Source organism: Rattus norvegicus, chromosome 3 (genome assembly GCF_021556685.1).
Source record: "Rattus norvegicus strain SHRSP/BbbUtx chromosome 3, alternate assembly SHRSP_T2T, whole genome shotgun sequence".
NCBI classification, from domain to species: Eukaryota; Metazoa; Chordata; class Mammalia; order Rodentia; family Muridae; genus Rattus; species Rattus norvegicus.
Window position 1 is genome coordinate 159,357,900 of NC_141536.1, and position 13,072 is coordinate 159,370,971.

At 46.5% G+C, this 13,072-nt stretch overlaps 1 protein-coding gene across 3 annotated transcripts in view; it reads left to right on the top strand.

Annotated features, from left to right (window-relative positions):
- Positions 1-13,072, top strand: part of Dok5 (docking protein 5) — a 136,689-nt gene that overhangs the window by 51,537 nt on the left and 72,080 nt on the right. The window contains exon 1 of one of the 3 annotated variants that reach the window (XM_087653995.1): positions 5,217-5,353. The exons of the other annotated variants lie outside the window; for them this stretch is intronic. The gene's annotated coding sequence lies outside the window, so the exon portion shown is untranslated. Of the gene's footprint in view, positions 1-5,216; positions 5,354-13,072 lie in introns of those variants that run through there. 3 annotated transcript variants of the gene reach the window in all.

Consider the following 13,072-nt stretch of genomic DNA (forward strand, 5'->3'; position numbering starts at 1 on the left):
CTGGGAATGCCTCCTTTACAGGAAAAGGAATTCCAGGTGCAGGGGCAGGAGAAGGGGAGGGGGAGGGAGACAGTTGAACCTGTAATTTGGCCATGGACCATGTGACTTTCCAGGGGTAGAGGATGTGGGGGTCCTGCTCTCCAGATAAGGTCAGGCAGAGACGAGAAAACCTGCTGTAGAAAGGGAGTCCTCCATTTTGCACCAAGCCCTGGAGCTATCTGGGCATGGTGGACTGGGCCCTTAATCGCAGGGTCTTCCAACACCACCGGTTCTAGGAGAAAAATGTGGATTTCCACACCAGCTCTGAGGGGTGCTGTAAATCAGTCCACACTCTGCCCACTTGTCCTGAGCAGAGCGAGCTTTCTAGCCCCTCCCCCTCTGCAGCAATTTTAGACAGATTCACCTGAAACCAGTTTAAGCAAGATCCAGAATCCCATACTGATGCTTCAGTACGAAATTTGTTCTTCAAATAAATAATAATAAAGAAGATCAACACGAACCAGGTGTGGTGGTGCACACTTCCGTGGTGGAGGCAGAGGGCTCAGAAGGTCCAAGCTACGCCTTTGCTACATAGTGAACTCAACTCTCGGCCACCTTGAACTATTGAGGTGACAGAGATGAGAGAGTGCCTGTTAAAGACATGATAAGAACCACTCTAAAATGGCCCCGTGAATGCTTACGGTCATACTGAAACATGGGAAAAATGGCCCCGTGAATAGTCATACTGGAACATGGGGGGGGGCCAATAATGTCAGTAAGGATCAGAGTGCTCTCTCCGAGGATTAAGCCATGAAGAGGAACCAAATACAGGTTTAGACTGGAGAAAGAGGTGACTGGGATGGGCAAGGTAGTGAGTGGCCTCAACAGCAAATGGAAAAAAGGCAGAAAAAAATAGAATTTATAGTGCAGTTCAAACAAAGAGAAACAGGATTAAAACAAACAAACAAAAAACGCCACAGTTCTCAGGGCTATTAAAAAGCCCATAATATTCAACTCCCAATGAGAGGAAAGGTCTAGAAAGACAAGGTAGTTGTGAAGGAGGAGCCACTAATGAGAATTCCACGTCTTGAGACAATGACCTCTAGGAACCAAGAGAAGTGAGGGTGTTTGCAGACAAGATGAATGAGGACTCGCCAGCAGCAGGTCTCCTCAGAAGAAGAATTAACGGAGGATTGCTAAACAGAAAAGCAGCAGCTCAAGGAGGAACCTGGGCACATCCAAGCGGAAGACCCCAGCCAGAAAATAGATGGGTGACATAACTGAAGCCTCATGAATTATCTCTGAAGGTTGAAGCAAACACCGTTAACACTTTCTGATGTAGATGTAAATGTTTATATAGGAAATATTTGAGGCAGTTATCAACAGTGGAAGTAAATGATACTAAACATCCTGAGGCTTATCCCAGACAGACTATGACTATGCACGGATGTTAATAGAAGCTTTATTCATGACATCTCGAAGCTGGAGGCAAGCCAGGGGTCCTTGAGTGACCTAGTGGGAGCAAACTGTGATACTTGACACCGGGAACACCACCACATCAGATCAGGCTGAGTGGAATAACCAAAAATTAAAGATACATGCTGCGTAACTATGCCCACCCAAGATTCACGAAACGTCACAAATGCATAAAGGGCAATGTGAGTGATCGATGAGGGTCAACAACACAGAGCACGGAGCTCGGAACATGACGTCATGGTGGGTGATGAAAAGCAGGCGAGGTGTCCCACGGTGACAGCCCGTGGATGTCTGCACCCTGGTTGTGACTTTGCCCAAGGGTTTTTTTTTTTTTTTGGTATATTTGTGTGTGTGTGTGTGTGTGTGTGTGTGTGTGTGTGTGTGTGTGTGTATATATATATATATATACATATATATATATATAGAGAGAGAGAGAGAGAGAGAGAGAGAGAGGGAGGGAGCCCTTCACACGTGTGAACACATGAGCACATATGGGCACACACCGCACACACATGTGCATTAAAAATGATTTATTAAATGTTTTGCTTACTATCTTGGGCTCATGCTTGTTCCAAGAGAATAAGCCTCTTACCACAATCAGAGACTATTGCTACCCAGAGCTGTGTGTCCACAGAATAATAACCCCATCACTTGACCGTTCATGTGTGACTAAACCAACCCGGATCAACGAGGCCAATTCAGATTAGAACAACTGACCGCCAGGTTTCTCCAATAGTTGGCGTTGGTGAAAAGTGATGTATTGTCATTGGTCATTTGGGGTCAACTGTTATATTGCATTAGTTAACTAAATGCTGCAGAAACTCCATGTAGGAAAGTGTCAGCCATAAGAACTGAAAGGGAAGAGAGTCAGGAAGTATGTTCTTTCACTCTTGGTTAGGGAAAAGATCATTTGTTGAGGTCTATCTTTGTGTCTGCAGGGGTGGGGGGTTGTTGGGATTTAGATTTTGGGTGCAAGCATGCTAGGCATGTACTTTCTCACTAACTTGCATAGGCTGGCCTTGAACTCACGTCATAGTCTAAGTCAGCCTCGGACTTGTGATTCCTGTGACTCAAGAGAAGCAGGGAGGCAGGAAGTGGTAGGTGATGGGCTCTGACAAGCAGGTAGTGGTCAGGAGCGTGAGGACTAAGTGTTCTAGCACTGAGCTATATCACTCATTTCTTTTATTTTTAATTGCATTTTTATTTACATTTTAAATGTTATGTCATTTCCTGATTTCCCCTCCAGAAACCCACTATCCCCCCGTACTTCTATGAGGGTGCTCCCTCACCCACCCACCTACTCCCTCCCACCTCCCTGCCATGACATTCCCCTACACTGGGACATAGAGCCTTGACAGGAACGAGGGACCAACAAGGCCATCTTCTGCTACATGTGCGGCTGGAGCCATAGGTCCATCCCTGTGTTCTCTTGGGATGGTGATTTCGTCCCTGGGAGCTCTGGGGGGTCTGGTTGGTTGATATTGTTGTTGTTCTTATGGGGTTGCAAACCTCTTCAGCTACTTCAGTCCTTTCTCTAACTCCTCAGAATTGAGGACATGAAGGTAAATGTCTATGCGGTCCTTGTTGGCATGCAGGTCCCTGCCCATGTAGATATTACAATCTGCTAGCCACTGTGGGGAGCACTTGCTGCAAACTGAGCTGTATTAGTAATACATCAAAAAGTGCTAACTCATCTACTTTTCAAGGCCAGCGCATCGGGGGAAATCCTACTAATATATTTTAAAAGTTGTCCTAGTTAGCATCAACCTGAAAGCCTAGAATAACCTGAAAAGATAAGAGTCTTGGTTAGATAAGTGTCTTTATCAGGCTGATCTGTGGGCGATTGTTAATGAAGTATGAGGGCCTAGGCAACTGTGGGCGGCACCATCCTCTAGGCAGGTAGACCTGGGCTGAGCATGAGGATGAGGGAGTCAGAAAGCAATCCAATGAGCAGCAATCTCCTAAGGTTCCTGCTTCCGGGTTCCTGCTCTGACTTTCCTCAGTGACGGACTGTGACCGGGAATTGGTAGTCAAATAAGCCCTCTTCTCCTCAGATTGCTACTGGTGAGGGAGTGTGTCACAGCGATGGAAATAGTCAAGTAAAATCTTGACTACATAGCCTCACCTTTGCAATGTATACAGTATAACAGCTTGTTATCCAAAACATTAAGTTTATATAGATGGATAACAGGCTCCACAAACTCATCATATCCCTTGTCGGACCTGACATCCCCATGGCTTACTTGGTTTTCCACCCATACTACTTGTTACTCTAGCTTTCTCTAAACTCTCTAAGCTGTTCAAGACTAAATATCTTGAAATCATCCTCGATTCTTTCCTCACCCACACCCCATGTCCTATCCCACTAGCAAATCCTGTTGATTACTCTTTGATGACGTGTCTATACTCTGAGGATCCTTGCACCCTCCTCCACTTCCATTCACCCTGGTGGAAGTCACTTTAGTTTTCTTACTGTCATGGCAAAGTACCTGACAAAGAACATCTTAAGCCAGGGAAGACTCGTTTTATCTCCCTCTTTGAAGGTACAGCCATCACGGCACAGCTCACGGCAGGAGCCTGGAGCTGCTGGCTTCCATTTTGGTGGATTAGGGAGCAGAAGGATTGGCCTGGAAGAGAACCAAATGCCGAAACACTCGAGGTACCACGTCTCCCCAGAAATCCACTTCCTTCATCTAGGCCCCGCCCGCCAATGTTTCCAGGCTTCCCAAACTAGACCTATGAGCTGGGAGAGTTAAAATCTCAAGTACAGGAGCCTGTGTGGGACATTTTACATCCAAACCATAGGCGTCTCATCTGCAGGAGCTTCCTAACTAGCCCCTCTACTCCCTCCTGCGACTAATCCGCACGATGATGTTAGCATGTTGGTTTATGTGGTTGGTTTACATCACACCCAAGTAAAGATTTCCATCTCACTTTTTCACAGAAAAGGACTTAGCCTTTACAAGGAGAGCTACTGAGGCTGCCCAGCGTGACCCACACTCAGCATCTCTTACATCTTACCAACTGGGCTATCATCCGGATATGTCTGCCAAGACTCTGCTGTGGCACGCCCTTCCCCCGGCCCCTCCTCCGACCTCCTCCCTCTGACCTCCTCCCTCCGGCCCCTCCCTCGGCCCCTCCCCCTCCCCCGGACCCGTTCATACCATCATCGCTGCCAGCTCCTTTCCGGCTATTGCCTTCCCCTCTGACAGTTGTACCGCCAACCAATTGCTTGTCTCCTATTCCTTCGTAGCCCCTAACCCCACAGGCTGTATTGTTTGTAGGGTGTAAAATGAATATACGAGTGAGTCCATGCACAAACACGCTCACACAGACACGTGGGCCACGTTAACTGGAATCACAACCTGTGCTTTAGACTCTCTCGCTTTTATTTTTGCTTAGACCCCTCGTGCCTAGACAGTGTCTAATATCTGGCAGGTACCTGAGACAGGTTTGTTGGATAAACTCATGAATGGCGTCAGCTTGAATTCAGTGTTTGAATTCTGACCTTACCTAACTGTTTAGATTTTCCCAGTGTCCCGTTGTCTTGGTTTTTGCTATGAGACTTATTGACAATAGGAGCTGGATTAATCCAGCTCCTGTGATTCCTAGACAAAGATTTTTTTCATTTTATTGTTTGATAATTTGATACACATACTGTACTAGTTTGAATATGCATGGCCCGGGGAGTGGCAGTATTGTGAGGTGTGTCCTTGTTGAAGTAGGTGTGGCCTTATTGGAGGAAGTGTGTCAGCTTTAGGGTGGGCTTTGAGACCCTCCTCCAAGCTGCCTGGAAGCCAGTCTTCTCCTGTTTGCCTTCAGAACAAGATGTAGAACTCTCAGCTCCTCCGGCACCATGCTTCCTGCCTTGATGATAATGAACTGAACCTCTGACCCTGTAAGCCAGCCCCAATGAAATGATGTCCTTTATAAGAGTTGCCGTAGTCTCCGTTCACAACAATGGAAACCCTAAGACACATACATTAATGTATATGGTTATTTTACCTACATGTGTGTTTTCGCAACCTCCCCCCTGCTCTCCCTCCTTGTCTGTCTGTCTGTCTCTGTCTCTGTCTCTGTGTCTCTGTCTGTCTCTGTCTCTGTCTTTGTCTCTGTCTCTGTCTCTGTCTCTCTCTCTCTCTCTGTGTTTGTGTGTATTACCACTGTGGACAAAGAGGGCACCAGGTTCCCAGGAACTGGAGTTACACACATGGATGTTACAGCTGCCATGTGGGTGCAGGGACTCAAGCCTGGGTTCTCTGAAAGAGCAGCCAGTGCATTTGACCATTGAGCGGTCTCTCCAGCCTCAGAAATACATGCTTCCACCAATTCCACCCTCTCAGCTCTCCTCTGACTCATCCCGTATTTCCCCATCGCAGTTCTCTTCATGGTCCTTATTTTCCACCTTGTACATCTGAGAACAGAAGGGACCTAGAGTTGGAAAATACACAAAGTAACGTACTGCTGTTTTGATGCCTGTCTACTGTGTACCCGCCAGATAATGGTTTCTCCTGTTCAGCGGGAGTGAACTGAGCAGTGCATGGTGGATACTGGTACCATAAAATCTCTATGGAAACAACATGCGATTGTCGTTATCAGCTTTATGTTTTCGTGGTACTGGCCATCCAGCCCAGGTTCTCACCTCTGTAGGAGAGACGGATGGATTAGACTAAAAGCACAGTGTATATTTAACTATAGGATACATGGTCATAAGTGAAGACTATATATTGAAGGAGACTGTAAAGTCAGGTCACATGACAGGGAAGGAATAGAAAGTCGGGTCACATGCTAGGCAAGGTCAGTATTGCAAGTCAGGATGCCTCGTTACATCCCTGGCCTTTCCTTAATGGCAATAGGAACCTTTGGAAGAGCTTTAATTAGAAGAAAGACATGGTCACATTCGTGTCTAAAGATCACCCAAATGGTTAGGTAGATGACAGAGCAAAGAAGTTGAATTGAAAATAGAGAACTTTGATTGCAGAAGCCACTGAATTAAGCTAGTGTGTCAGACCCCTGCAGAGAAATAAAGGCCTACTGGGCCTGGTTTAGAGAGCAGGTTTACTGTATTGTGTTAAAGAGATCATTTTTAAAAAAAGAAATTTTGTGTGTGTGTGTGTGTGTGTGTGTGTGTGTGTGTGTGTGAAAGTCAGTGTTTAAAGTAGCTGAATGAAACCTATTTACTAAATTAATCAATATGGTAATATATGCAACACGACGGGGTTTCCTTTTCAGGCTTCATGGCCTCTACCCTCAGTCCTTTGCTGACGGAGTTTTCTGTGATCTCAGTGTTGTTGGACATTTTAAAGACAGGTTGTCTTCGGTTTAAAGGGAGGGCAGGATTGGAGCAGTTGTCTATCGTTTGTGTGTTGGTAATGGTTGCTTCAAAGAACCCAGGTCCACGTGTTTGCACCCCATGCCCACGTGTTTGCGTGCTTCTGTAATTATGTCCTAGGGGTGGGAGAGTCCTAGAAGTTTCATTTCTGGGTCGAAGCAGAACGGTTGTGTTAATGGACACCATCAATCCGGGGTTGCTACTGCTAATTTATTTCCTGTGGACGCTTTTTAAGTATTTCAAACTCACTTAAAACATACTTTGTTTTATGAAAAACAACCCCCTCACTTTGCTAGTATTTTTCCTTGCAGTGAATTTCTTCCCTGATACCTACAGTAGTTTCCTCCCCATTAGCATTTTTCCCTTTAGGAGAGCACAGGTGCACACAGGTGATAAGAAATTACATCTTCTATGGATGTTGGGTGGGGAGGGGGAAGCCGGGAGGGCTTCGGACAAGGGGCAGAGGAACTGACTTGGGGAGGGTAGAATCAGCCATAGGGAAGGACAGGTAGCCCAGGTCATCATCTGTAGGAGGAATCTGCCAGCCGAGACTCTAAGCTTGTTGTCACCGTGACTGAAGCCGGAAGCCACTGAAGCTGAGCGCGTTAGTGAGACGAGAGCAGATACTTCTCCATCTCTTGTGCCCTTAACAACGCATGCTCGGACCCTCAGACTTCTGCCAAGAATCCCGACTGGAGGAGACCGAGAGAGAGTGAAACCTTGTCAAAGCAAGCACGTCTTACAGGAGGCTGGGAGACTCTGGGGTCCTGGATTGATGAGCATCTCAGGACTTCAATTTCAGAAACGCTCCCTTAAAACTAAAGCTGATGCCGGTGAACTGAAAGTCGAAACTCCAACTGTACCCAGAAGTGGATGAGGTGGGGAGCAATGGTCTAGATGAAAGCACATGTGGTTACAACTAGATTTCTCTTTTTGGAGCTGATGAGCAAGATGGTCGCTTCTTATGGGCAATTCTACCCTCACAACAGGCTATGTGTTGCTGGGGGTTTAACTTTTCTGGGGAAATCCTGACGTCCACATTAACAGTTAAAAGTTGACTTCTGGCTTGTTTCAAGTAGCTTCAGGACTCCGGGTAGATGTTTAAGCTTGATATTCCTGTATCGCCCCACCGTTTCCCCCGAGTAAGGCAGGTGATACTTTTCACGTCTCAGCATTGCCAGGAGGATTCATATTCATCTTCCTCCGACATGAGATCTCAGATCACCTGGCACTCTGAATGAGTCCTTTCTGCAGTTGTGACCAAGGTGTCTAAGGGAACGCCACAGAATGATTGATCTTGGTCAGCCAAGTCCTGATGTGTCAGTCATCTCCCAGAAGCTTATGACTGACAGCCAAGCGTCCGTTGTGCAAGCTTGTGAGACACACTTCACATTCCGTCCATGACATGACGATTCCCACTTTTCCCTCTTGGAGAACTTTGGCAATATCTGCTGACAGCTTCGGTTGTTCCCTTGGGGAGGGAGGGCGCCGTCGCGGCATTTAATAGGTGGCTCCCATAGGGGCTAGTGAGCATCTTACATGGCACAGGCTGCCCCGTTATTAAAAATAAATAAATAAAATAACTGATCTCCTCTCAGAAGCAGAGGCAGGAAGATTCGAAGCCAGCCAGGGATACACGGTGAGACCCCTTAACCCAACACCAGAGTATCCGATCTCAATCTCAACATGAAATCTCTCTGCCACCAGACTCTCTGCCGAGAATACACTTATCATCAACTACTAACTGTTTTTTTTTCTTTTTTTTTCTTTTTCTTTTTTCCGGAGCTGGGGACCGAACCCAGGGCCTTGTGCTTCCTAGGCAAGCGCTCTACCACTGAGCCAAATCCCCAACCTCAACTACTAACTGTTAACGGCAGTGACTCCTCTCAGGTGACCGTCGAGGTCGCAGGAGACAGCGAGAGCAGCTGGAAACGGAAAGTCAACTAACTTTTCGACGCCTGCCTCGTATTTCACCTTCAAGGTTTGCCTCCAGAATTCAAGAATTCAGCTATCATGGACCGGCCCTTGTTGGAAATCCCCTATCCTAGAGTCTCATCACTACTGAAGAACTTTCTTTTTATAAAATTTGCTGTAGTATTCCTTTGTTTCTTCATTCATTTGTTCATTCGATCATTTAATGGAAACCTTGCAGGACCTGGTTCTCTTCTTCCACTACATGGGTCCCAGAGGTCAAACTTAGGTCGTTAGCCTTGGCAGCAAGGGCCCTTATCCAAGGAGCCATCATGTCAGCACCAGCCTGTCTTTGAGAATTCCACATTGTCAGTGCCAGTCGAGGGTCAGGGCACTGTCTGCAAGAGAACTACAAATAACTCCTGGGCTTGGCCTGGAATTGAAAAGTCAGTATGCAGTGAGCTCACTGAAGGGTAAATTGACGTGATGTCATCGCCGTGGGTTCAGCAGACGTTGTCTAATCTCTAGGACTCTGCGTGGTTAAGGGTTCTCATGAGTGAGACTGGGCCACACTTGGAGCCACGGATGGGCAATGGAGAACAAAGGAAGGCTCTGGAATACCCTCCGTCCGGTGACCTTCTGTACTGGTTAGTTATCTATCAGGTGTTGGCAGGGTAGAGCCTGCCATTCCAATCTGCTGCTTCTTATTCCACAGGCAGACTCTTCTTATTTCCTGATTGACAAATGGGTTTTAACCTCTATCATGAGCTATCTTATAGCTGCATTGCACTGACTTTTTTTTTTTAAAGATTTCATTTGTTAAATAATTATGTGTATGCATGTGTCTCTGTGTTGGATATGTGCGTGCGAGTGCAGTTTCTTGGGAGGCCAGGAGGGGGCATTAGATCCCTTGCAGCTGAGGCTGTTGTGAGCTTTGGAGCTGGAGTGATGGGCTGTCTGGAGCTTTTCGAGGTGGGCTGGGAACTGACTCCATAAGAGAGCAAAGGCTCTTTAGTCTCTGAGCTGCTCCTCCCTCCCCTGTGTATGACTTATGGGGCGTCACTGGTGCTGCTATATTGCTATAATGCTGTACTTTTGTGCCTTTTAGTGTTTAGTAAAATGAAGAGAGGGGTGCACAGAGTGAGAAACAAAAGTCCCCCCAACCTTCACACCAAGGGGCCGAAGATGGCACTCTCTCCAGATGAGCTGAAACTGATGGGTCTGTTTGCATGCATGCAACAGTCTTTGGGAGAGAGCCAAGCAAATTCTGGTCCGACCGAGAAGAAAATGAACAGATATCCAAAGTTAAAAGTGCTCCCGTTTAAAAAAAAAATAGTGTGTCTGAAAAGCAGAGACACACTCAGGAAATTGAAAACGTCCCTCTTACTGAAAGTATCTTTTTCTTGCAGCAGGAGCACTCATTCATTCATTCATTCATTCATTCATTCATTTAGATTTTTACATGCCCTCTAGAATGTCCAGTTTCTGAGTGCATTTCAGAGGCGTGTGCAAAAACCCAGGAGGTTCCCAATAATAGGAAGACAGTAGGGAGCCCCTGCACACACTTGATCTGAATGAGCGAGAGACAGGCGTTGTTGCCGATGGAATTGCAGTCCTCGGTGGCCGTGCAATTGTAGGGGGCAGTGGACTCATCTGCTCTTCAGACAGAAGTGGATGTTGATAGGACTTCCTGCCGACAGTTCAGAATGCTAATTTCCGTGCATGGCTCTCCACCCTGGAGAGGACTTCTGTGCCCAAATCTTACCTGTCCTTTTACCTTGTCTTCTTATGGTTATTTAGTATTTTATTAGACTGTGATTTAATGACCAGAAATAGAGGATGTGGGGGAGGGGAGGGGAAGATTGGAGAAGAAATATAGACAACAGCCATTAGATTTAGATCAGGCCATAAATATTCTTACACTGTCCATTTAACAATCAAACGTTTGGTTTTGACCCAGGGTCTCACTCTGTAGCCCTGTTGGCCCAGAACTCCCTATGTAGGCCAGGTTGGCCTTGAACTCATAGAGATCTGCCTGCCTCTGCCTCTCAAGTGCTGGGATCAAAGGTGTGGTTTTTAGCATTTATTCTTGACCTAACCATAGATGTACATTTAATTGTAGATTTATACTGCACAAGGATCCTTTACCCTTTACCTAGTTTCCATGGAAATAAACTCCTCTCAAAATTCAGAGAAATATGAACAAAGTGCTGACATGGATCCAATCGAATTACAGAATGTTTCCTTACGACCAGAGCCCCACGGAGCCACTCCTGTTTCCCCTCACCTCTTGTGTCTGTCACCAACAACCATCCCAGTGACTCCCTAGCTCTGTAATTTTGTTGTGTCAAGGTTATGGTTAGAGAAGTAGCCTGCCGGTAGGACATTTGCCTAGAATGCATGGGGTTTGGGTTTGCAGCTGAGTGTAAAGTATTAATATTGTTGGTATCAGGAAGCAGCTTTAAGGTTGGTTGCAGCTCTACATCTTGATGCAGGCACCCGGGAGGACACTGTCATCTGCACTGGGCGGAGCCTGAGGATAGGAGTCCTCAAAGCCTGTGACATACTTCCTCCAACAAGGCCACGCCCACTCAAACAAGCCACATCCACTCGACAAGGCCACGCCCACTCAAACAAGCCACACCTACCCAAACAAGGCCACACCCACTCAAACAAGCCACACCTCCTCAAGCAAGGCCAGGCCTTGTAACAGTACCACTCCCTGTGGCCAAGCATTCAAACACATGAGTCAATGGGGACGACCCTATTCAAACCACCCGGGCAATTCTTTTTTATTTATTTTAATTTTTCTATTTTTTTTAAAGAGTTGGCAATGTGTCTCAGGGGTAAAGGCAACTGTTGACTTGCTTAATGACCTGAGTTCAATTCCTGGAGCCTACACAGTGGAGGAGAGAACCAACGCTCACAAGCTGTCCCTTGATTTCCACATATGTACCCTGGCACATATGTGCATGTGTGTCGGGGGCATGCGCACATGGGTGCCTGAAACCACACCCACACCCACACACCCACACACAGAGTGAATGAATAGTGCAGTAAGAGTGCAGGTGTTGGCCATGCATTATTTAGAGCTTTTAAAGACAACACCACCTTCTTTTACAGAGTGGCCATTTCTAACCCATTTTAAACATCAGCAGTGTGTTGCTGAAGCAAAGTCTTCACGCTGTGCTGAGGATTTGATGGCGACATCTTCATTGTGTGTTACTGTTGTTGTCATTGTCATCGTCACCACCATCATCATCCTCTTACTCCGTCCCATGGCTGTGCTGTGATGGCCTATTGTACTTGCAGCTCACACATCCTCCGTTCATATAGACATGGATAGCATCCGATGTGCCCCCGAGCGTCCTGAATATCTACTCTGATGACATTCTTATATGTCTTCTGGTCATTTGGCTTTCGTCTTTGTATCGCTAGATCACAGGCCGCTCTCTGGTTGATGAGTGAATTGTGGATCTTTTCCAGACTCGGTCCTTCGTCAATGGCATGGTATATTTGCTCTCCGTCTCCAGCTCGTGTCTTGTCCTTTAAACAGGCCTTTCCACGGAGCAAACAGTTTTAAATCGGACAAAGTCCAGTCATACATCTTGCTGTGCTCTGGGCTTCTGACATCAAGCTCTCTGCACAGACCGGGCTCCCCAAGAACTAGAGTTTTGTAAAAGTTTTGAGCTGGAAATATGGCTCACAAGCGCCTGTAACTCCAGCTCCAGGGTGTTCAGTGTCCCCCTCCGTCCTCTGAAGACACAGCACGCGTGTGGTATGTAATCATATGCGTGCACTGAAAATATTTTCAGAAGCTTATGCTTGTATTTGCAAGCCTGTTTTCAGTTATTTCCTGTATAAAGTTCGTGTTTTAACACGGAAGTCGATAGGAGAACCTCTCCCTGCCTGTACTCTCTCCCTTCTCTCTCTCCCACTGTGGATATTCGTTTGCCATTCCTTGAGAGGTTATTTGACTCTACTAAGTTGCTGTTCCAATTTGTCTTCTTCGAGATCTTATATTCCTTGGAAGAGACAGTGAGTCTGCAAGATGAGAGCAGAGAGAACTGACGTGGGCTGTATTAATTCTTCTGGGTATCTAAGGAATAATGAAATCCTGAGGTTGGGGGGACGAGAGTGGCCCAGGCAGCCAAGCCCAAGCTCTGCAAAGGTACCGAAATCAACTCCCTCCCCAGCCTAGCTGTCAATTGTGAGGTGACCGTTTCCTGAACATTAGAGGTGTGTTACTTAAGCAGACTCTTCATATCCTGTGTTCACGTGTGTGTTTGTAATTACAGTGTTGGGAGGCAGAGGCAGGAAGGTTCCGAGACTCATTGACTCTCCAATCTAGCAGAATTTGTGAGTCTCAAAGAA